Source organism: Canis aureus, chromosome 9 (genome assembly GCF_053574225.1).
Source record: "Canis aureus isolate CA01 chromosome 9, VMU_Caureus_v.1.0, whole genome shotgun sequence".
Classification (NCBI taxonomy): Eukaryota; Metazoa; Chordata; class Mammalia; order Carnivora; family Canidae; genus Canis; species Canis aureus.
In genome coordinates, this window is record NC_135619.1 from 67,381,999 (window position 1) to 67,404,520 (window position 22,522).

The window sequence follows — 22,522 nt, forward strand, 5'->3', positions numbered from 1 at the left end:
CAAAGATTTGAGTGTAAAAACAATATCCTCCTTCAGTACCACATCATATGTCAGTGGAGATTTTTTACAAACATATCCCAAAAGGATAGCACTATTTGGCAATATTTTATTTTTCATATTTTACTGAAGAAGGGCTGAAAACTGAAGGCCATATATTGAATAAGCAAAAAATAATTATTCTTTTGAAGAAACTGTTTAGACAAGAAATTATAGCTTGCCTTTTCAGTTCAATTTACAGACTGCATTCAAATGCCCAAGGTAAAAAAAAGGTAAAAAAAAAAAAAAAATGCCTAAGGTAGGTTGTTCTGTCATTTGTTCATATGTTTTTTATCAACAAAATCCTGCCTTTTTCTGAAAATATCCAAAATTATGTTCGGTCTAAGATTAACAAATTTCTTGAGTTTATTATATGCAGCAGGTACGTATAACGATTTAGAAGTCATGGATTTCTCCTTTTTAATGCTTAGCTATACAAACAAGACTGAGAAAAGCTGGGTAATCTCAGTATAGTGTTATGTACGAAATAAAAGCCTTTAAAATTAAAATGCCAGGGTGTCTGTTAGACACTTTTCTCCTCCTGATGGCCTCTCGATGGGTTACCTGCTCTTCCCCATACTGATCGGATAGAAGGCTTTAGAAGGTTTATCAGATTTTCCCTCGTTAACAAGTATTTACTAAGCTGTACTAGAAGCAGAAACAGGAAATGAAGACTCCACTGTATCCAAACGACTCTGCCACCCGTTCAAGGCAAAATCTAGCTCTTTCTACTTTTCAAGACGACTTCCCAGGGGTTTCCATCCTGCTCAGAAAAGCTCACAATTCCACCGTCTCCTTTCTCATGGTCACTGTACAGAAACCTTAATACGCAGAGAAATGTAGCCTCTCTTTTCCATGCCTCATATTTAGTTAAGGTTCTCAGCCTGAAAAACGGAGAGGTCCCAGAATTGTGAGTTCAAAGATTACTGACTATAAGATATTTAGAGACTGATAAATGTTCTCATTTTACTAGTGAGAAAATTAAAGCTAAGTCTAGAAAGGCAAGGTGACCTGCCCTTAACACTCAGCTAGTTACTTAGAAGTAAAGCCAGGTTTCTTAACCACACATTACTTTGCACTGTTCATTACATTTCATCTATCATGTGGAACTTGCGTCTCAGTCATTCAGAACTGTGTCAGTGTTGCTCGGTTAACCTATAGTTTGTCTTAAATGCATAGACATATCCTAATCAAGCATCTACAAATGGGATGCAGGAGGGGGTCCCTGCAACTCCCATAATGGTATGTAAAATTATAAGCATGTACATTTTTCTGGAAATCAGATTCACATCTTTCATCAAATCAGTAGTCTCCAAAGAGTGGGAACCACTAGCCGACACTAAGGACATGTGATAGATACATAAAAAGTTCATGACAGTTTGAAATATAGATTCAAGGATCTTGCATTTACTCAGGTCTAATAGAAGAATAATGTGGGAGGAGGTGCCTGTGTGGCTCAGTCAGTTAAGTATTCAGGTCACCGGGATCCCTGGGTGGCGCAGCGGTTTGGTGCCTGCCTTTGGCCCAGGGCGTGATCCTGGAGACCTGGGATCGAATCCCACGTCGGGCTCCCAGTGCATGGAGCCTGCTTCTCCCTCTGCCTGTGTCTCTGCCTCTCTCTCTCTCTCTGTGTGACTATCATAAATAAAAATAAAAAAAATTTTAATAAAAAAAAAAAAAGTATTCAGGTCACGATCCTGAGGTCCTGGGATCGAGTTGGAGTCAGGCTCCCCACTCAGCAGGGAGTCTACTTCTCCCTCTCCCCCTCCTTTGTGTTCTCTCTCTCTCTCAAATATAAATAAAGTCTTTAGAAAAAAGAAGAAGAATGGTTATTAAGGGAGAGCTAGCAATATTAAGGCACTATTACACTTGGTATCACTGTTAGAGACCCAATTAGACAGCTGGACCATTTGATACAGTGTAGACCATTCTCAGTATAGAAACTTTCCTATGAAATATTGCTGTCAAGCCCTCCTCTCTTTCATCTTCCATTATAAATGTACTGGACATACATCTCTATAGTAATAATTTGGGGGGAATCACAATACAATCACATTAGGAACATAAGCAAGATTTTCTGTAATGCAGATAAATGAAAAATAGTATCAGCGAAATGTTATCAAATAGTAGTTTATGTGCCAGACATGGGCTGAAGGTTTAAGAAACTCGTTTTTTCCTCACAACCTCAAGAGGTAATATGACCAGTCTACCAATGAGGGAGCGACACTCAGAAAGATTGTCATATGCCCTAGGCTCCTCAGCTACAAACTGGAAGAAATCAACATTTGAACCCTGGTCTCTCTGACATCAAACACTTGCTCTTCCAACATCTTTATAATGCTCTGATAAAATATTAATATTTAATTTTGCAAGGTGGCAAAAGCTTAAAAGATCACTGGTCAGAGCTCCTCATGAGCCACAGTTGGGCAGCAGGATGTGTGAGAGAAGGAGAGGCCATTCAAACCTTTGGGTTCATCATGTTAATTTTGCCTTCCTGGGCTGTTACCAATAGAAAGACAGAAATCCTGGAATCCCAAAGTATTAGACAAGTCTACTGCTTTTCTTTTCCCCTTCAAATATGGTTACTGATCCAACTCCTTAGTCAAAGAACCTTTCTAACATCATTTCAAAGATCAATTTTTAAATTGAGATCCTTCTCTTATTATTTCAGTTAAGTACATTCTTTTTAAAATTCTGAACAGGTATGCTGACATTTTCTAATTCCCAGGGGACTTTCCAAATGTTTTTTAAATCGCTACTTTATTATATACATTGAGCTAGCAGATAAAACAAAACCACCATACAACTATCAGTGAGGCTAAACTCACTTCAACACTGAGAAAGCTTTCAATACCAGCAAAACTCCCAATTCTTATAGCACTTTTCTTCTACAAAATTCTTAATATTTGTCTTGGTCAACAATGTTCCTATGTACCTAGTCATGTGGACATCACAAATGAAGGGGAAACAATAGTCAGCATGATTTGTCCGAAATCAGAAGTATAATGATTTTTTTAAAGATTTATTTATTTATTCATGAGAAACAGAGAGAGGCAGAGACACAGGCAGAGGGAGAAGCAGGCTCCCCACAGGGAGCTCAATGCGGATCTCAGTCCCAGGACGTGGGGATCACGCCCCAGGGCCCAAGGCAGATACTCAAAGACTAAGCCACCAGTAATAATTTTTTTAAAAAGCTTTAATATAAAAAAAAAAAAAAGCTTTAATATATAAGCAATATTATTCTCCAAAAATCCATCTTAGCTTATAAATACTTTTATTTTAAAAGTGAAATATAAACTAATCTATTCATTCAACAAATCTGAATTTGTTGACATCCTTCCTGTCTTAAAAACCTTTACACAGCCAAGACATTTAGTATCACCCATGAGCTCAAAAATGAAACACTATGACCAAAATGTAATTATTTCTTCCTAGTAACAGTCCTCCTGACATCCTCAGACAATGCTTTCTTGTAGCATCTTCTTAGTCACTTATTTAAAATGTAAAGCAACTTTGTATTCTAAAAGTAGCAACAATTCATTGACAATTTCAGATAAACAGGAGAGCCACTTTGTACTTGGATTTATTTTAACAAAGGCCTTTTTACATGACTGAAAATTTAAATTTCATCGGCTAGATCTCAAAAATAATGCTTTTCTCTCTGAATTCACTCACTGAGTATACACCACCACATAAGAAAGGCAAACAACACGCATTCCTAAAGACTGGCAGAAAGGTGGTGGAAAATCCTGACTGCCTATACTGTCCAGAAAGGAAGAAAGGAGTTCATTTGTGAATGGATTGTTATTCAGCATCTGTCAAAAGCCTGAATGAGACAAGTGATATTTCAGGGACATCAGCTCAAAGATAAATTAACTAAACTCTAATGAATCAAATTACCAGAACAATGCACACCTATATTACTGAGGCTTTTCTATTATGCCTAAGGCTTTCACACACTTTCTGTAAAATGGCAGGTGAAAAATGTTTCTCTATCATTTGTAAAACATTTTCTCTATATATTGTTAATGTCATTTTGTGCAAGAATCCAAACGATTAATTATTCTTCGTACAAGAGAAAAGTCTGCTTCTCCTGGTATACTTCCTCTCATAAATTAATGCCAACTATAATTAGTCTTATTTCCTCTTTTGCTTTGACTAATAAAAATTAAAAAAAAGAAAAACATCTTTAGTTACGCACCAATGCTGAGCCATCCTTGCCCTAAGCCTCTCCTCTAATTACCCTCTAGCACCTTCCATACTCTACCCCTCAACCTCTGCCATTACATTTAGTCTTCTCAAACCTATTATTTTAAGACAATCTCAAATCCTTTCTCAAAGTAGACAAAAAATAAAGTAATAAACAGTTGTCTCTACATAATCTGTACTAATACTAGAATCACTTTAGCAGAAATCAGTTGTAACTAAAAATCAGCCTGTATCATGCAAACAATGTGGTAAACATCAAAGAATCAGAAAATAAGAACTGAAATAAGATCCACCTCACAGGCTAAGGAGGTAAACTCCCAAAGAGATAATGCCGCCTCCTTAGATTCTTGTCTACTTTGGCAAATCATTAGTGCATAATGATAGGAAAAAAAAATATTACAAAGAAACCTGTGAATAACAGCTAGTATAATATATATACATCCATTGGGGTTTCTGAAAAAAGTAAACTCTTGAGTGTCCAAAAAGCAGGGCATAAGGTAAACAAGATACATCACTTGGCTTCAACTTAATATTTACACAAGTTAAACACGGACCTTCCCAGTCTTTTCTAGCATCCCCCAGAGCACAACAAAACCTCACGATGAAGCAACTGAATGACCTCAGTTACTTGAACATCCACTTGTCAGTGACAGGAAGTAAGACCATAAAAAAATGAGTAAATCCTGGGCCTCAAGGAGATTGAAGTCTTTTATTGACACGGAGGAGTGGTTTATAGTCTAGTATAACTGCCTGGAACAACCCTCAGAAAACTCATATTGCAATAAATTCTGAGTCTAGTGTTTTGATGACTGAGAAACAGTCTGACGGCTACTAAGGATAGATCCAAAAGTGGTGAAAGCAGGCACTCAAACGGATACCTGTATATCTATGTTCAGAGGAGCATTATTCACAAAGCCAAAAGGTAAAAGCAACCCAAGTGTCCATCCACAGAAATATAGACAAAATGCGTGTGTGTAATGAATATTATTTGGCCTTAAAAAAGACGGAAATTCTGGCACATGCTACAACATGAATGAACCCTGAAGACTATGCTAGGTCAAATAAGGCAGTCGCAAAAGGACATTATCTTAGGACTCCACTTAAATGAGTTCCCAGAGCAGTCAGATCACCAGAGACAGAAGAGTGGAGGTTGCCCAGGTCTGGGAGGAGGGTGGAACAGGGCATTAGTGGTTAATGCGGGCAGGCCTCCGGTTGAAGATGATGAAAAAGTTTTGAAGATGGATGGTGGTGATGGTTACAAAACCACACGTATATACTTAATGTCACCAAGCTGCTCACTTAAAAAATGGTTAAAATGGTAAACTTTGTAATACATATTTTACCACAAAAAAAAGGGAAAAAAATCTGAATTATTCAGATAATCAGAGGTCACCAAAATATTGAAGGTTAGGACTTTCATTCATTCAATAGATATTAACTAAGGACTTGCCTGCATGTTATGCAGTTTTTTCTCCTAAAATCCATTTGGCACAACAATGCTTAGAGCCCCCACACAAGGACTCTGAAATCACACCATGAGTGAATCCTGACTGCCACTTCCAGATTCATATCTCAGGTCAATAAGCTGAGTCTTAGTTTCCTAACATGTAAAGTAAGGACAATATTGAATCTGCCTCATGGTCACAGTGAAGATTAAATGGACAATGTATATGAAAACAGTTGAAACATCTTGGCACATAATAAGGAGGCATGTTTTATTAAAAAAGCTGTCCCTTCTTTCCTGTGCCACAAGTAACGACCACAGGATGTTATGGTCATGGAGCGAGAGAACCCCTAATGAAATACCTACTTTCTGAAACGAAACCAGCATCTCAAATGTCAGATAGTGGCAGGGAATAAATTATCTCAGTGTCATAAAAGTCATCTTTCCTAGAAGGTAGCACTACACCAAAAGAACCACCGGCTATGTAACACCACAGAAATCACTATCAAATAAGAATCATGAGCCACATCAAAACAAACAGTCTTCTAAAACCAAGACAAGACAACTTCGCAACAGCAAGACAACTTTGCTCTACAATTCCTACAAAGAGCCACAGGCGTACTACGGTAGGCAGTCTTAACCTTTAACGATCAGATGATATCATGAGCCTAAAATGATGGCAGGAAGAGAAAAAGATCTTTTCTCCCCGAATTAAATTCACTAATACACCTTTTCTTAAAAACAGCCTGTTGATGCTGTGAATAAACCTGTTAACCCACGTGACCACTTAAACGTTCATAGTGACCATATTAAAGACAATCTTTATAGTATTTCTAACCTATACACAGAGCAAGTTTGATATGGCCTAAAATGAAGTTCTGAGCTAAGTATATGCACATGCACGTGTATGTGTGTGTGTGTGTCTGGCATATGTTCCACAGTACACGTGTGCCACAGGTAGGAGCTGGCTCTAAAGACCACGCTATGCGATAACAGACTTGATTATTCCAGAGCCTAGATATTAATAACATTAATAACATTCCCCAGAATACGACTAGTGCTAAAATCACTATTCCCTAGCAGTCTCATTCACAATCCTGTGATACCATCTGCCCTCTAACAAATTGCTGGAGCTCTTGGGCTAAAACGCCTATTCTTACTCAGGTCGCTTCATGCTTTAGGGCAATCCAGTCTCGGCCTAGCGCACCTTTTAATAATATGCACGTTTAAAAAAACACAAAACTTCCGAAGTTCCCCAACTCCTAACCACCACCACCCCCCCCCCCGCCCTTTTCCATTCCGTGAGCCTGCTGCAACTTGCAGAACAAGTGCCAGAAGACGCAGCTGAAAACACTGAGTTCGTAAAAGATTGAGGAAACAATGCAAAAAGGCCGGAGAAGCACCTCCAGGCAGCGCCGACCTCGAAGCAACCGCTCTTTAATAAGAGCGCAGGCTTCTTAAAAGTGGGATAGTCCTGAGAATGCTCGAGGCTTTGCAGGCGGATCTGTTAACACGTCGCCGAAAGGAAGGACTCCCTCCCTCCCTCCTTCCCTCCCTCCCTCGCACGGAAGCCCTGGCTGCACACCACGGGGCACCGCTCCTCGCTCATCCGCGTTCCTGCAGATCCCCGGGCTGCGTGAGACGTACACGGGGGGCGGCGTGGTCCGTGAGCTCTGCTTCGGGCCAGAGCCTGGATTCCAGGCGGCTCAGCCTTTTTTTTTTTTTTTTCCTCCTCTTCCATGCAATCCACGTCAATCAGCTGTGCTCCCCTACAAACCTACACCGACTTCCCCAAGATTTAAGGAAAAAAAAAAAATATATATATGCAATAAATAAATAAATAAGTAAATAAACCCTCCAGAAAGAAAAGCTCGTTTTTGCAGGGTTCGAGAGGCATTCCGGGCACATTAAAAAAAAAAAAAAAAAAAAATCGGAGGGGAGGGGAGGGGAGGGGCGGAAGGATGGCCCCGCGGCCACCCGCCCCCGGGGTCGCGGCGGGGGTGGGGGGGGGGCTGACCTGGGCACCTGCCAGCGGGCGCGGGCAGTCCTGGGCGGGCCTCCGGGGTGCGCCGTGCGGGACCTGTCAACGCCCGCCGGCCCCGGGGGCCCCCCCAGGCCTCCCCCGCCGCCCCGGGAGCCCCGCCAGGCCGCGCCCTCCGCCCCTCCCCCGCCCGCGCGCCCGGCCGCCCCCCCGCGCCCCGCACACAAAGCGCCGCCGCGGGAGCCCGCCTCACCTGCAGCACGGGCCGCCGCGGGCCTTCGAGAACCATCGGCCCCCGCTCCGGCGCGCGCGCGTCACAGCCCAGGCCTCCCGGTGCCGCCCGGCGCCGCCGCCGCCGCCGCCATTTCCCCCCGCTCGCCGGCGTCGCCTCGTCGCCGCTGTCAGGTTACTCCATTCACCTGGGCCTGCAGCCGCCCGCGCCGCGCCGCGCCGCGCCTCCGCCTCGACCCCTCCCGCCGGCGCCTGCGGAGACTGCGCAGAGCCCGGCCCGCCCGCAGCCCGCGCACGGCCCGCGGCGACGGCGCACAGCCGCTCGGAGAATCCCCCGCCCCCCGCGCGCGTGCGCGCCCCCACGCTCCGCTCGCCGCGCTCCGGCATGAGAGCGAGCCCCTGATTGGACGGACGGCGGCGGTGAAAGGTCAACCGGGGCGCCGCAGCCACTCAGGAGGCGGGACACAGCGGCGCGGGAGGCGGAAGCCAGGCGGCGCGTGCGGCCCGGCGCTCACGGCGGACCAGGGGCGCCCCGGCCCCTTCGCCGCCGGCTCGGGGGCTCAGGGGCGCCGGCTCCTCTCGGAATTCGTCCGGCTCCATTGTGACCCCTCTGGCTGCCCCCCCGGCGGCCCCCCTTCCTAAAGGGCCCTCCTGCTCGCCCGCTGCTCCCGCCCCTCCCGCCCCGCGGGCGCGCGGCCCTCGGCATTTGGGGAGACCCCACCCCCACCCCCCGGAACTGGGACGGCCGGAGCGCGCGTGCGCGGCCCCACTTATGCAAATTACTCATTTGCATAGGTCGCCAACCTCTGCCGACTACAGTGCGGCTGGACGCCGAGGCAGGGATTGGCTTAAAGAGCATCCTGTCAATGGGTCCCGAAACGTAGACCTCTCCTGCAGGGGACGCTGCCCCCCTCCCCCCCCCCCGCTGTAACATGGGCTTTATTAGGAAAAAAAAAATTAAATGCAGAGAAACTGTACCGCAGAGGAGACGTGGGAACAAGGACCGTGTTGCACACCTGCAGCCTTCACGCTTAGCACCTACCGCGTGGTTAGAGACCTCGCTGCGTACGGGGCCCGCCAGCGCCCTGGGGGCTCTTGGGCGCTTGAAAGTTGGCCTGTCCCGGCTCAGATGTGCTGGTTGGAACTCCTGCAGGTGTTCTTTACCCCGGAGGTGGCGGGGGAGGGGATGTAGGATATCGCACACTGATCATTTATCCTATTTTTTTTTTGATAATAAATTTATTTTTTATTGGTGTTCAATTTGCCAACATACAGGATAACACCCAGTGCTCATCCCGTCAAGTGCCCCGCTCGGTGCCCGCCGCCACCCAGTCACCCCCACCCCTCCCCGCCCTCCTCCTCCCCTTCCACCACCCCTAGTTCGTTTCCCAGAGTTAGGAGTCTTCCATGTTCTGTCATTTATCTTATCAAATACATGTTGAAGTGGTGATCTTTGTGTACGTTGGGATGAACATCGGGTTCACTCGTTTCTTTTTCTTTCCCTTGTTAAATGCGAGTGATGGAAGCATTTTAATGTCCTGCGTGGCCCGCATTTCCTTGCGGTTGGACAGGCGGCTCTAGGGCTCACAGGCCTGTGGTAAGAGTGTGGGGCTGCCTGGGGGGCTCAGCGGTTTAGGGCCGCCTTGACCTAGGGCGTGACCCTGGAGACCCAGGATAGAGACCCACGTCCGGCTCCCTGCATGGAGCCTGCTTCTCCCTCTACCTGTGTCTCTGCCTCTCTCTCTCTCTCTCATGAATGAATAAAATCTTTTAAAAAGGGAGGAGGGGGGGCAGCCCTGGTGGCTCAACGGTTTAGCGCCGCCTTCAGCCCAGGGTGTGATGCTGGAGACCCAGGATCAAGTCCCACGTTGGGCTCCCTGCATGGAGCCTGCTTCTCCCTCTACCTGTGTCTCTCGTCAATAAATAAATAAAATCTAAAAAAAAAAAAAAAAAAAAGAATGTGGACCTTGTGGGATGGGCGAGGTGAGGTAACTGCACCCATTTTAACCGCTGGAGAAACTGGTTCACCTCCAGCAAGCAAGCAGCTAAAGGTGAACAACGGAGGTTAGAACCCCACCCAGGTCGTCTGGCTTGGGGACTAGTGTGTTGTCAAAACGGTACTCAGATTCTGATCGTTTTTCTACCGTAAATTGGCTTGAAGTTTCACCCAAACTTAGACCATGCATAGGCAAAAAGGAGGAAACAGAATGCTTTGGGCAGACCTCCATAAGAGCATTTCTTCTATGTTAAGCTTGTGGACAACAGACCTCCCCAGGAACACATATTAAGGCTTTGGGGAGGTAATGCTCTGTGAGAAGGATGGCTTCTCAGGGTGAAGATAGGCTGAGATCCACTAGCAGTGGAAGTTTGTGGGCAGGTAAAACTTCTAGCCCCTCCTGCTGTCTTTTCAATCTGTCCAGACTAGCTGGGCTTCTCCATCGGCAGGTTTGTCAGATTTTGTTCACTTATTTTTTTTAATTTTAAAAATAAGTGGCACATACATATGGTTCATCCATCAAACAGCATAAAAATACATGTAGTAGAAAGAATCTCTTTCCCACATCTGTCCCCAAACAGGTAACTGGTGCTTCTTATTCTTTTGCAGAAATTTTTTATGCATCTACAAGCCAAGGCTTCCTCATTTACAAAAATGGTAACATGCTATACATACCTACCATACTTTACTTTTTTTAAACATAATATATCAAGAATATACTTCATAGCAATATATACAGAGCTCCTTGCTATTTTTTTTCAATCACCATTACATTTATGCTGGGGTGTGCCATAATTTATTTAACCAAATCTCTATTGGTAGACATTTAACTTCCGGTCTTTTGCAATTAAACATTGATCCACTTGGAACTGATTCAGTATATGGGATAAGGGATGTATCCAAATTATTTTTCTTTCCAGATGGCTACACAGTTTGCCACTTATTAGCCATTTGTTGAAGAGTTCGCTTCTACACTCTGCATTTTGTTCCAATGATCTATCCATTCATGCTCCAGTTGCTGGTTTGTTTTCAAATCTGGAGACATATACTCTTGTAAGGGATAGAGTTTCACACTTTGTTTGGATCACTAGAAATCTTAGAGCTAGTATTTCAGCCATGGTAAGCAATAGTACATTACCATGTGGTATGCATTTTCTGTGGGCTAATTTTTATTTTCTCTTTGCCCTGATTGTTTCCATAGTTTGTTTTAATTTTTGGTAGAACAGGCCAGGGTATAAATATACCTTTGTTTAACACTCTCTATTTGCAAGTAAAAGAGACCAACCTGAAGTAGCTTCACCAAAAGGCAAGAATTTTATCATAAGGCTATAGGAGTTTCTCACAAAAGCTGGGAGCAGGAATACAGCTACAGCAAAGAATGAGACCCAGGAGTTGGAAAGCTTTCAGGAATTCAAAAGTACTGTCTGTGTCCTTCTTCTGTGATTTTTCCCCTCCGTATCTGCTTATCTGTGTATCTTTCTCTGCTATCTGGTTTCTCTCTGCTTTTCCATCTACACAGAAGAATACAGTCATTCCCCTATTCAGCTAAAAAGTCAGCCCCGTGTGGAGGTCAGAGCCCAAATAAAGGAAGATGGGGTGCAGTCCTGCAAAGTCAGGTGGCTGATTAACTACACAAATTAAAACTCTGTTGAGAAAAAAAAAAAAAAAACCTGTTGAGGATAATGGAAGCCAGGTTTCTCACTGTTGGAGAATGGGGTTACAAATACAGAAAGTGGAAAAGCAAGGAGGCTTGAGTGGTCAGATTGGAATTGGAGGTACTGACGTGAACTGAAGGCTTTCGGTATGTATTAAAGTATACATATATATACTTCCTAGCTCTGTCCACTGAAAGAGCATTGGAGCAGCAGCACTGCAATAGCCAGAAGATCACCTAACACCCAGATCTAAGCACTATTTGCCCCTAAAACGAAATGATGAATCACTGAATTATCCTGAAACCAATATTGCACCGTATGTTAACTAACTAGAATTTAAATAAAAATTTGGGGGAAGGGATCCCTGGGTGGCTCAGCGGTTTAGCGCCTGCCTTCGGCCCAGGGCGTGATCCTGGAGTCCCGGGATTGAGTCCCACATCAGGGTCCCTGCATGGAGCCTGCTTCTCCCTCTGCCTGTGTCTCTGCCTCGCCCTCTGTCTCCCATGAATAAATAAATACACAATCTTAAAAAAATTGGGGTGAAAAATCACCATTTGGCAATCATCAGACAAAAACTACCAGTGTTTGCTAACTCTAGTGGGTAAAAGTTGGAGAAGAAATGAGAGAGTTACATAAGTTCAAAGGGTCTCCCCATAAAATTCTCATGTTAAAACAAGAACATTACAAAAGAGAATCTAGCAGACATCACCTTACTCAAGTATACAATGTTAACTATCATGCAAAATGTCACAGACACACCCCCACTAGTGGTACATGGTGCAGCTATAATATGGGCTTTATTGGGGGATACTTACATGCAGAAAAGTGGCAGAGTGCACACTATCCCCTAACTGCCATTAGGACAAAGCACAGGCCAAGCATGACTATTGCGTGTGTACCATGTCAAAGTTTCCTGCAGGATGAGGCCTGCTCCAGCCAGCCAGGGATACGACAAACAGAGCCACAGTCCAACACAGAAAGTGGGCCTTGCCCCACGCTGCATTACATATTTATGTGTTAGCCTAGTTGGGGTGGAGAAAGTCCTAGTTTCTTCAGATAATAAGAAATATATCAAGGACAACCCCAAAATAGAGTGCTAAGGAGCAAGCTTACGAAGGACCAAGGTCTACTCAGAAGACCCTGGGAACAGCCTTGCTCACCAGGAACACTGACCCTAACCCAAGGTCTTGTCTCTCCACAGACCTGCTCTGTCCAGCTTAGCAAGCTCCTAGCTCTGCTACCAAAAAAGGGAAGGAAATGAGCTTCCGGGGCCATACAGATTTGTCTCCCATCACTCTCATTGCCAGTGATGTGACAAATTAACATCAGGTGCTACAGTATCGCTTCTTTAGTCTTGCTGCCAAAAATGGGTATCTTGAATCTTATGAGGAAGCATCAGACAAACCTGAGTTGAGGGATAACCTACAATATGACTGGCCTATATTCTGGAAAATTTTTAAGATTATGAAGGTCAAAGAAGGACTAAAAACCAGTTTCAGAATGAAGGAAATTGAAGATCTATGACAAGTAAGTACAATGTGTAATCTTGGTTTGGTTTGGATCTTTTTGCCCTAAAAGGTATCCTTGATATAGTTGGTGAAAAGTGAATGGAGTATCAGGGTGAAGGGCATATGGGAGTTCTTTGTACTTTTGTATTAATCAGGGAAACAGGAGATATATATATATATATAGAGAGAGAGAGAGAATTATGAGTTCTTTTAAAATATTTATTTATTTATTAGAGAGAGAGAGAGAGAGAGAGAGTGTGTGTGTGTGTGTGTGTGTATACTTGGCAGGAATAGCAGAGGGGAAGAATTGCCAAACAGACTCCTCACTGAGCGAGGAGCCTAACATGGGTCTCAATCCACAACCTTAAGATCATGACCTGAGCCAAAACCAAGAGTTGGACGCCCAACCAAATGAGCCACCCAGGTGCCCCAGAGGAGATTTTTTTTTTTTTGTAATAGGAATTAGCTCACCCTGTTATAGAGGCCAAAAAATCTCATAGTCTTCCATCTGCAGAACCAGGAAAGCTGTAATTCAGTCTGAGGCCAAAGGCCTGACCAAGGGCCCAACTCCCAGGATCCAAAGGCCTGAGAACCAGGAGCTCTGGTGGCCCAAAGCAGAAAATGGACATCCCAACTCAAGAAAAGAGAGAGAATTTATAGTTCTTTTGCCTTTTTGTTCCATTCAGAACCCCAGTGGATTGGATAATGTCTGTCCACATTGGTGCTGGTGGTGAAGTTTTTGCTCAGTCTACTGAGCCAAATGCATCTTCCAGAAACATCCTCACAGACATAGCCAGAAATAATCTTTTACCAGTTATCTAGGCATCTCTTAGGCTAGTAGAGACATAAAATTAACCATCAAAACTTTCTTGCAACTTTTTTTTGAAATTATTTTCAAATAAAAAGTGAAATTAAAAACAAGAAAAAGAAATGACACTAAATAATAAAGAAAGAATCTGCAAAAGACCTACTGGAACTAGTATAAGAATTTACTAAGATCACTGGATATATATGTTAATATGCAAAAATCATTTATATTTCTATAAATAAATCATTGGCAATTGGAATTTTTAAATATAATGACATCAAAAGATATGAAGTATTTAAGGATAAATGTAACAAAATATGCACAAGAATTTTACATTGAAAACTAGAAAACGCTGATGAAAGAACGTAAAGAAGACTTAAATAAATCAAGGGGTATACTATGTTCTCAGTATCATAAAGATGTCAGTTCTCCACAAACTAACCTATAGATTCTATGCAATTCCAGTCAAAACCCCAGCAGACATTTTGGTAAAAACTTATAAGTTGGAAGATGCAACTACCTGACTTCAAGATTTACTATAAGGCTACAATAATCCAGATGGTATGGTAATAGTATAAGGACAAATACAGATCAGTGTAAAATAACAATATTAAAAAAATCTGCCCCTTATCAGTGAAAATAACTTCAGTTGAACAGAGGCATTGTCATCTTCAAAATGACTTCTGAACACCCCATCACTGTAGAGTTCTTTTGTGTCTTCACCTTGCTCCACTCTTTCCCTGTCTCCTCTTTGGTGGCATTTCTCTTCTTCCCTTGGGGTCTGAGGATAAAACTTCTCACCCTCCAACCTCTTAGAACAACTTACTGTTTTTTCTCTAGTACAACACGGGCCTCCCAGAAATAGTCTAAATTGATCTATTCCACATGAATACACATGCTCCTAAAAACCAGTGACAGCCCCTACTTTCTGAAAGTCAACAAGCCTCAGTCCAATAACCACATCTCCACAGCTAATGATCCATCAACCCCTAGACACTCCGGTTTCTGAAAGTCCAGCAATCTCTGAACTCCACACTTCCCACTGCCTGTTTAAGATCAGCAGTTTGCTCTGGTCATAAAGACTGTGCCAAATACAACTCTTCATCTCTCTTAAGTCAACAATAAATTCACTCTTTAAACTCAAACATTGAGAGGTGGCCTCTTCCTCAAACAAGTTTTAGAGCTTGCTGACATTCATATCTAGCAAGGGCTCACCCACCCCCATCAGCTTAGTCAGAGTATTTCTCTCCCTGCCAGGACAGTTCCTTTCCTAAAAGGAATTCTGAGTGTCAGCTCTTACAGTGTTTTCTCTCACGTTATTAAAAACACCCATTTATTCACTAAATATTCAGTGAGCACTTCCTTTATAGGAGACACTATTTTGGTGCTAAAACTATAGAGTTGAAAAAGTAGACATGGTTCCTATTCTCATGGAACTTACCTTCCAACAGGAGAAATTTTCAATAATACCAATAAAACTCGATGATTGCCATAATGACAGACACATATGGATATGGGGCCCTACAATAGGGTAGCCTAACTTAGTCCATGGGGTCAAGGGCATTCTTCCTAAGTAAGAAATCTACTTATAAGCTGAGATCTGAAGTACTAGTAGCCAGGTAAAGAGGAGGGTGATTTCTAGGTAGAAAGAACAGGATTCCCAAACCTAGAGGCAAGGAGGCATGGCTCATTCCAGGAGCTGAAAGAAGTACAGTAATGACCCACACATAGAGCAACAGATGAGGAAAGAGGAAAATGGCACCAGAACACAAAGGAACTTGTGTATCATGTTAAGGAGTTGCTGTCTCATCTCAAAGATGGAGAAGACATAGAAAGGTTTTTCAGCCAAAGGTGATAAGGTCAGATACATATTTTTTTTAAGTTAAAACTCCAGCCTGTGTAGAAAATGGAAAAGAGCAAAATTGGGGTGTTCATTTGCAATAATGTAAAAGATGTGATGGTGTGGGGCACCTGAATGGCTCAGTCAGTCAAGCGTCTGCCTTCCGCTCAGGTCATGATCTCAGGGTCCTGGGATCCAGCCCCATGTCAGGCTTTCTGCTCAGTGGGGAACCTGCTTCTCCCTCTCTCTCTCTCTTTCTTTCTGACATTTCCCCTGTTTGTGCTCTCTTAGTCTCTCTCTCAAATAAACAGATGAAATCTTAAAAAAAAAAAAAAAAAAAAGAAAAGAAAAGATGTGATGGCTTTGACCAAGATAGTCCTAGAGGGGAGAGAGATATAGCTGAATTAGAGATATCTGGAAGGTAAAAATGTACGTGTTTTACTGTCCTCTTTTATAGTTGTGGTTTCAAGCTCACCAAGAGTCTGTTTCCTGGAAAGTAGAAGGTGTGATTTGGACGAAGCACCTGCGGGGATCAGAGCTTTGCTATCCAAGCAAGGGCTTGTTACCTCGATGAAGATTAGCAGTCTTTACCTCAAGGTTAAACTTTTGTTGTTATTTTACTTTATTTTTTTAATCAAAATAAAACAGCTAAACATAAACCTTCATCTGTTCAAGTAGCATTATCAGATGGAATAAAATGTGGAGAAAAATACAGCAGTCAGGCACACTCCATACCTTTTCTCACTGTCCCAGATTGTCAATCACTCCTCTCTTTAGACTTGAGTAAAATGAAATCAATATCTCCTGGCATCTCCTTTTTCAAGAATCACTTTTGCTCAATCATGTCATTTGCCCTCACATCAGTCCTAAATCCTTGAGGCTTGTGGAATTTAGAAGAAAGAACCCCAACATTCAAATATTATTCAGGACTCTACCAGGGAAAGTCACCCAAAACTACCCTCCACTCTTCCCAGTGCCCTCTATAGCTGCCCTGTATAGTTTCCGTGTCTTTTCACTCTGACAAGGGAAAATAAAACAACATAAAGACTACAGCCATGTCGTTACCCTATCAGTGTCACAGTAGTATTCGATTGACTCCCCCCACTCATTGGACGACAACTTTCCCATATCTTGGCATTAGCTCTTTGTCATTTGGAAAAAATATATACTACACTCTTAATTTATGTTGGATTGTTACTAGTAAACAACATTCACAGAGCATTAGTACTTGCACAAACCAATTTTTAAAAGAGCTTAGAAAAATAAATTCAGGTTTACCAGGATTTTTTTTAATGCAGTTAAACAGAACTATAGACCTGAACAATGATTTTAGGTAGATTTATTATTCACTCTTTCTTCCTACTAGCATTTGCTTACCTATTCTCCTAGACCCACCAAACTTATCATGGGTTCTCCTTCCAGTTCCCACATTCCAGAGTGTCTTCCAGGCAGTTCTTCTGACAGCTTTCCCATACAAGATGAGCCAAGCAAGTCAGAAAAAGTCAACTGCACGGGTTAGCTCCTTGCTGAGGTCTGAAGATTGGGTCCCCCAAATTCAGATGTTGAGACTCTAATTCCCAAGATGATGGTGCAGGAAGTGGGGCACATGGGAGGTGATTAGGTCATGAAGGTGGAGCCCCCAGAGGTGGGGTTAGTGCTCTTGTAAAAGGATCCCCATAGAACTGCTCACCCCTTCCACCACATGAGGACACAGCAGGGAGTCAGTGGTCTCCAACCAGGAAAAGAACTTCACCAGAAGGCGACTGTGCTGACACCCTGCTTTTGGACTTCCAGCCTCCAGAATGGGGAGAAATAAATTTCAGTTACTAGTTGTGGTTTGTGGTATTTTGTTACAAGATCCTGAACAGACTAAGGCACTCCCTATGTACATCCAACATCTGAAGCACTTTAACATATTGAATATATTAGCCTGCTAGAGCTGCCATAACAAAATAGTACAGATGGGGGACTGAAACAGCAGAATTTAATCTTCTCACAGTTCTGGAGGCTGGAGGTCTGAGATCAAGGTGTCAGCAGGGTCGGTTTCTTGTGAGGCCTCTCTCCTGGGCTTGTAGATGCGTTCTTCCCCGGTGTCTTCACATGATCCTCCCTCTTCACACTCACATCCCTGGTGTCTTTTTGTGCATCTACACTCCCACTTCTTATAAGGACAGACTGGATTAGGCCCATCCATGTGGCCTCTTTTTACCTTAATCACCCTTAATGGCCCTGTCTCCCCCTACAGTCACATTCTGAGGTTAGCAATTAGGGCTTCGAGGTCTGCATTTGGTGGGGACACAACACAGCCCATAACACTCCACAGTGCTTCTGCTGTCACGGGGTCTCCGGATGCATGAAACGGCCCCCTAGAGGGCCATCCCAAGCTGAGCACTGCTGGGAGCCACCATCCTTGTTTGTTGAGTGTCCACTTATGACCTTCTCCCTCACCAAATAATTCAGAGGAAAAAGAGAGGCTGTTGGATGTGAATCTCTTAGATTGGATCATTCCACTGCTCAAAATCTTTTATTGCCCTCATCCAAACTTTTTAATGTGGCATTCAAGCTCTCCCATAACCCAGCTTCTACTAGGTTTTTCCCCTCATGTCTTGCTCCCATATTTTCTCTATATGCTCTGGGAACACTGATCCTCTGACCCTGCCATGAAAATCCTCTCCTTTCCAGAGGGAGGATGCCTGGGCTCCTCTGTTTTGAGTGGAGTCTATAACATAGTTATTTGACAGCTATTTGTTGGAAAGCCTCCCTTGTCCTTGTCTGCAGTGCTCCTTGTCCTTCAAACTTTATGCAAATACCACTTGATCACATCACCGCCCCTGACTCCTCTCCCACCAATAGAGGTAATGCCCACCCTTGGTTTTTCTCACAGCAATTTCACCCCTGAGTATACAGCACTGATCACATTGCGTTTTCTCCCCTCTCTGCCTCCCTACCTTCACCCCCGGCCGCATCCCCACTAAGCAGAGCTTCTTGAGGGCACAAATAGTGGAGTTTGTGTCATACTCATCTCTGTCTCCACAGAGCATAAGTAAAAAGGAAGAAAGAGAGAGGGAGGTGAAAGGAGGGAAAGAGAGAAAAAAACCCAAGACTGTGTAATTCCCTATGATTACAACACATATTCGTTTAACACACCACTTTTGATTTATGAAGATCCTTTCCTCTGTTTACAGTTTAGCTAAACATACCTTCTTCATGCAGTTGCAAGGCAAGTCACACCGCATAGTAGCTACCGCAGGAGGTAGTGGCCCATGTTTTATGTAGCATGAACACATATCGTTTTGTCTGTCCTGGTGCAGCACGTGCTTTCTTTCTTTTTTATTTCTTAGATTTCATTTATTTGTTAGAGAGAGAGAGAGAGAGAGAGAGAGAGAGAACAAGCATAGCAGAGAGAGGGGCAGAGTAACAGGGAGAAGCAGAGTCCCCACTGAGCAGGGACCCTGATGTGGGGCTCCATCCAAGGACCCTGGGATCATGACCTGAGCCAAAGGCAGATGCTTAACCTACTAAGCCACCCAGACACCCCCAGCACATGCTTCCTTAAGTGGTAATTCCTTTTCCTGCAATCCCATCTTCAACAGTGTCATTCTCCCAGACTGCCAGGCACGGACACTACCCCTGATCTCAGAGTGAGACAGTGTGAAGGCTGGACCAATCACTCTTCACACTTCTCCTGGCCACATGACACCACCACCCTGGGATTTTTCTGGGATTTTTCTGCCTGGAATTGGTGAAGATGAATTCCTTTGCCTTACTAGTCAATGTGTTGTAAGTGTATAGTCCTGGAAGCTGCTGGCAGCCACATTCCCCAAGTGTGGAGATGAATCCATTTCAGGAGAGCAAATGACACCAAAAAAAAAAAAAAAAAAAAAAAAAAGCCCCAGAAAAACCGAGATGAGAGATGGAAACAGGGAGTGGAGGAGGAAGGAGAGACAGACAGAAGGAGACAGAGACATTGTAAGGTATCCTTAAAATCAGCTTCATCCCATTCTTGCCCCAATATTTTTAAAGCCATTCAAATTGCATTTCTGTCCTTGCAAATAAAAGGGTTATGAAAAATAGTAAGCTTGAAGTTTCTTTTTAAAAAAGATTTATTTATTTATTTATTTATTTATTTATTTATTTATTTATTTGAGAGAGAAAGAGAGAGAGAGCACACAGAAGAAGATGGAGGAGCAGACTCCCACTGATCAGAGAGCCGAATGTGGGGCTCCATCCCAGGACCCTGGGATCATGACCTGAGCCAAAAGCAGACACTTAACTGAGCCACCCAGGTGCCCCTAAGCTTGAATTTTCATTGATCCTTAGCAAATTTTCCATAAAATGTGGTAATAGGACAGTATATAAAGTGAAAGAGGGGTCAGGCTCTGTCTCCAGATAATCAAGATGGGAATCCAGCTCCATCTCTTACTAGATCACCTTACTAAGACTTCAGTTCTGTCTTTCATAATGTGTAGATAATAGTACCTATGACTTGGGATTGCAATGAAATATGTGTAAAGTGTTCACATAATCAACATCCTGCAAGTTGTAGTTATCATGAATATTCAAGATGTGGGAAGAATCATTGAAATCAATTCAATAAAAGCGGCAACACATACTTTTTAAAAAAGATTTTATTTATTTGTTCATGAGTGACACAGAGAGAGAGAGGCAGAGACATAGGCAGAGGGAGAAGTGGGCTCCCTGCGGGGAGCCCAGTGTGCGACCCGATCCCAGGATCCTGGGTGATGACCTGAGCCAAAGGCAGATGCTCAACCACTGAGCCACCCAGGCATCCCTGAAGGAGCAACACATACTTGAGCCATGACCTGAGCCATGACCTGAGCCAAAAGCAGACACTCTCTGATCAGTGGGAGTCTGCTCCTCCATCTTCTTCTGTGTGCTCTCTCTCTCTTTCTCTCTCAAATAAATAAATAAATAAATAAATAAATAAATAAATAAATCTTTTTTAAAAAGAAACTTCAAGCTTACACTTCAAGAATCACTCAAGTATGGTGATTCTTTACTCTCATAATCCCACGCTGGGCACCCTAGGAAATGAGAGAATTGCACATGGTCTGTGCCCTCCGGATGCTGACGATCTCCTAGGTGAGGGAATTTTCAAAATTCTGAGATGCTTCCTAGAGAAGCAGCGTGTTTCGGTGTCTGACACCTCAGCAATCAGCCCCTGAGAGCAGGAAATGTGTCAAATCCTCTTCGTACCACATGCACTTTGCACCATTCTGGGCACAAAGTAGTAGTCTAGTGGAAGTGTTCTGGATGAATGAGCCCCAAAGTAAAAGACACCTGTTCTTTGGAAGTCACTGTCACCAAACTGGCTTTCGAATGGACACCAAAGATTATGAAGCAGGCTAGTTATAGAAACAAAATCAGTCCCACCCCAGGTTTCAGCTATAATGTTCTCAAAGTGTACACACTTTGGAGAGCTTGATCACCTGCCAGGGTAAGTGCCAGTTTTTTTTTTTTTTTAAGATTTTATTTATTTATTCATAGAGACAGAGAGAGAGAGGCAGAGACACAGGCAGAGGAGAAGCAGGCATCATACAGAGAGCCCGATGTGGGACTCGATCCAGGGTCTCCAGGATCACGCCCTGGGCCGCAGGCGGCGCTAAACCGCTGCGCCACCAGGGCTGCCCAAGTGCCAGTTTTTTAGACTGAACTATCCATGTTTTGTATTTCTCCCAGAAGTTTGGCAACTGGGCAGCAGGAATGTTTCAATATTCCCCTTGTCACCTCCACCCCAACTGCAATCTCTTAGTAAAAATCCACGAATGTGTCAAGAATATGCAGCTCTACTCAGAATGACATTTCTTTGAGGCTTCCCCCCAAAATGAGCTGCCTCACCTTTGACTATGCCAGCCTTCTCAGCAGCCCTGGTACTTCATCTGTGCGCTATACATTTGTGCTGTGAAGCATCTTCTCAGGGACCATTACTGTCTTTAAAGCCACAAAAGCCTGAATTGGTGCTTCCAGATAGGCCGCAGTCCAATGGCTTGTTGCAGACAAGCTGTTTTCTTAGTTGATTGTTTATTACAGCTTGTCTGTATTGATTAATTTCCTGGGGTGACAACCAAAACCAAAGCTAGCTACTTTATTTTTTTAAGAGTTTATTTATTTTTTTAAGATTTTATTTTATTTATTTTAAGATTTTAATTACTTATTCATGAGAGAGAGAGAGAGAGAGAGAGAGAGACACAGGCAGAGGGAGAAGCAGGCTCCATGCAGAGCCCGATGTGGGACTCTATCCCAGGACTCCAGGATCACACCCTGGTCCGAAGGCAGGCGCTTAACCACTGAGCCATGCAGGGATCCCCAAAGCTAGCTACTGTATTTGATAAAGGGATTTTTTGGGGAAGGATATTGTTCAATCCTACAATGGATCTCTGTTATATAGGAGGGAGAGTTGAATAATCCAAGGGGAGGACAGGAAGCATGACCGGTGTGAAGCTCATGCACCATCTCTCTGGCATTCCGCCATGGATATGTCTCAATACCCATAAATCTAGATTAAAATTCCAAATGCCTGGGAGAGAGAATCCAATTGGCCCAGCTGAGGTCATGTATCAAGTCTTAGACCAAGTGAGAGAAACAAGGCTGTTGGAATAAGTCATGGAGCTGTAATGCACAGCATAGTGGCTACAGTTAATAATATGCTATTGCACATTTGAAAGTTGCTAAGAGAGTAGATCTTCCAAGTTCTCATTACAGGAAAACACATTTTGTAGGTGTGGATGGTGATGGAAGTGAATGGCTTATTATAGTGATCATTTTGCAATATATACAAATACCAAATCATTAC

The 22,522-nt window shown here is 43.4% G+C and overlaps 1 protein-coding gene across 1 annotated transcript in view; it reads right to left on the reverse strand.

The window, feature by feature from the left end:
- DICER1 (dicer 1, ribonuclease III) overlaps positions 1–8,125 on the reverse strand; it is a 72,740-nt gene extending 64,615 nt beyond the window's left edge. The window contains 1 exon segment of the mRNA XM_077910467.1: positions 7,924–8,125. The gene's annotated coding sequence lies outside the window, so the exon portion shown is untranslated.
- Between the last annotated feature and the right edge of the window lie 14,397 nt (positions 8,126–22,522).